The following is a 2,965-nucleotide window of genomic DNA, read 5'->3' on the forward strand; positions in this document are numbered from 1 at the left end:
GATATTCGCAAATTCTCGAAGTGCCAATATTCGTGATAAAAATTCTCGATTAGAATATTTGCGATCAACACTAATGTTCTGTCCCTGACCATAGATACAGCTCCACATGTCAGCGCTGCCGTGCACTTTTGCAGACACCGACAGGCTCAAGGACTGGCCCACCTTCTGTTCTACATATTTGTGCAGGGCTGGTACTGCCTTTTTGGCAAATAAATGATGGCTTGGGACTCTCCACCTCAGCTCGGCACAAGCCATCAGTTCTCTGAAAGAGGCAGAGTCCACCACTTGGAAAGGGAGCACGTTCAGCTTCTGCACCGTTGGATGCGTGCACGCATACTGCTGTCTCTTGGCAATTGCTTTACTGATCGATTGCTGATGGATTGAGTGACAAGGATTAGGAGGAGGAGGAGCACGAGCATCTGGACCAGCAGAAGATGAGAATGACAGACAGCTCCCTTCGGCTGAGGTGGTGGAGCCTTGACTGACTGAAACTGGGTGTTTGCCACTGGGCAAACCAGCGGTAGTTGCGGCACACTGAACCACCACATCGGAGTCACGGTTCTCCCAGGCCACTGCATGGCAACGCTGCATATGTTGACGCAGGGCCATAGTGCCAACATTGGCACCCTGGCCACGCTTCACCTTCTGCCCACATATTCTACATGTGGCCATGTTAACCTCCTCTGGCAGCTTAATAAAAACTGCCACACCACCGATTAGGTGATTTTCCTCCCAACAGTCCGCACTGATTGCTACCACCGCTGCCTCCGTGAACCTCTGCACCACTACTTTCCAGGCAGGTAGGCTGCTGCGAAGCAGGTGGTTAAACCGGGCACGTTTGGCTCCCGACCTGCAACTGCTGCCACCCTGCTGACTCCCAGCCATGCTACCACGCAGCTGGCTCAGCCGCTGACTCACAGGCAAGCTGCCACCATCTTCTCCTGATGATGATGAAGCCCTTTCTCAACCCGGCTCCCAAGTGCAATTGGCTTCATCATAATCCAGTAGTGTCTGCACGTCACTGATGTCCTCCTCAACGCTCTCTGGGTCAGGAGCCTGACCGCTCGCAACAGAAGCTCATGCGCCACTCTCCTCATCGAGGAAGCGGCGGATGTCTCCTCCAGATCTTGGCTGGGCGGTAGCTGCTGACTGTCCTCTAGTAGCTTGTACTCGCTGTATAGTGGAGCTGAGCCCACAGCATACAATACTTCTGTGGCTGAGGGAACAGCAAAGGACATAGGCAGGTTTAGGATAGGTAAGGGCATAGGGCCTGCTCCCGGGTCCCGCCAACTAAGGGTTGTGTCTGACTAACCCACTGACTGTTGACTGAGGGTGTCTGATGTCGCTTTGGGATGACATGGATGACCGAGTTAACCAATCAAGAACCGCTGGGTTTGTGGTCAAGACACGACCTCTAGATGACACCGGGAGCTCAGGCCTCTCGCTGCAACTCCTGCTGCCACGCCCCAGGCAAATCTGTGCGGTCAATCCGCATTAATTGGTGCGGATTTGCATGCGGATTTGCGTGCGGATTTGGTGCGGATTCGGTGCGGATTTTCCGCATGCGGATTTCACTAAGTGAATGAAGAAAATCCGGTCAAGAAAAAAAAAATTAATTGACATGTCGCGGATTTTAAAATCCGCACCGCAGGTCAAAATCCGCGCGGAAAAAATCTGCATCGTGTGCATTGAGAATTTCAAATTCTCATAGAATACAATGTACATGACCGCAAATCCGCACGCAAAATCCGCATGCAATCCTGATCGTGTGCAGGGGGCCTTAGCGTCCACAAAAAGCTGATTTTCAGGGGTGCTGGGTAGAGATGAGTGAGTTTTGGTAAAGTTCGATTTGGCTGATTCGCCGAATAAAAAAAATAAATTAGCTTTGTGACAAATTACTTCGTCATGAAGCGCATTTTTTTGTAAGTAGCGGGTGCAATGATAGGGAGCTGCGTTCATACATGATTGCAGCATCTGAGTGTTAAAACAGTGAAAAATTAACAAACATTTTTCAATCAAACTTACCGCCTCCATTTGCTCGCTACAGGCCAGCCGTCGCCATCTTGCTTGAAGATCTGGCGCGGCATGGCAACGTCTTACGTCACTACGCACAGGATTTTGGCTGAGATCTTCAGTCAAGATGTCGGGGTCCGGCCCGTCACGAGGTAAGCATGATTTTATTTTAGTTTTTTGCACTATTTTAGGTTAAATTGTTTCACTAACATGAAGCATAACAAAATTCGGCTTCGAGGCAAATGGAATTTATCCTGAAATTTGGATCAAATTCTACTTCGTGGGATTCGGTTCGCTCATCTCTAGTGCTGAGAGTCAGACCCCCATCTATCTCATATTGATGACCTATCCTGAGAACCCCTTTAATAGGTTTAAATTAATCACTGTTTCACATGGGCTCACAGTCTGCTGTAGAAACTAAAGCTCTTTGCTTTGCAATGAAACATTTCAATCTCATTCAGTATTGCTCCACCCAGTGGAATTTGTAAGACGCACAGTATGACCTTGTCTAAAACATTCCACAGATTTATTTTTCACACTCTTTGAGGTTACTGTAAGTCATTTCTTCGCAGGTAGAATTATCTGAACTTAGCGTATTCTGAATCACAAGAGACAAATAAAGTTGAAGGAATGCTATGATAAGGCTTCCTTCACACATCCTTTTCTGTGGAGTTTTTTCTTAAGATGCAAAAAAATCCATACATTTCATGTGGTTTTACAAGCTTTATTGGGTAGTTTTGTTTAATATTTGTTACTTTTAAGTGTTTTTTTGTGTAAGAGGGTAATGGAAACATATATGAAAGCTCTGTATACATTGTATTCTTGTATTCTAATGGTATGACTGTTGGTCCACCCTCCAGCACTGTCACTGTTGGAAGTAACCCTGAGAACCTCCTCCTGATGATTTGCATATCTCTCACAACATAAGGAGACTCCAGGCTGCCAATAGCAG

Source organism: Bufo gargarizans, chromosome 1 (genome assembly GCF_014858855.1).
Source record: "Bufo gargarizans isolate SCDJY-AF-19 chromosome 1, ASM1485885v1, whole genome shotgun sequence".
NCBI lineage: Eukaryota > Metazoa > Chordata > Amphibia > Anura > Bufonidae > Bufo > Bufo gargarizans.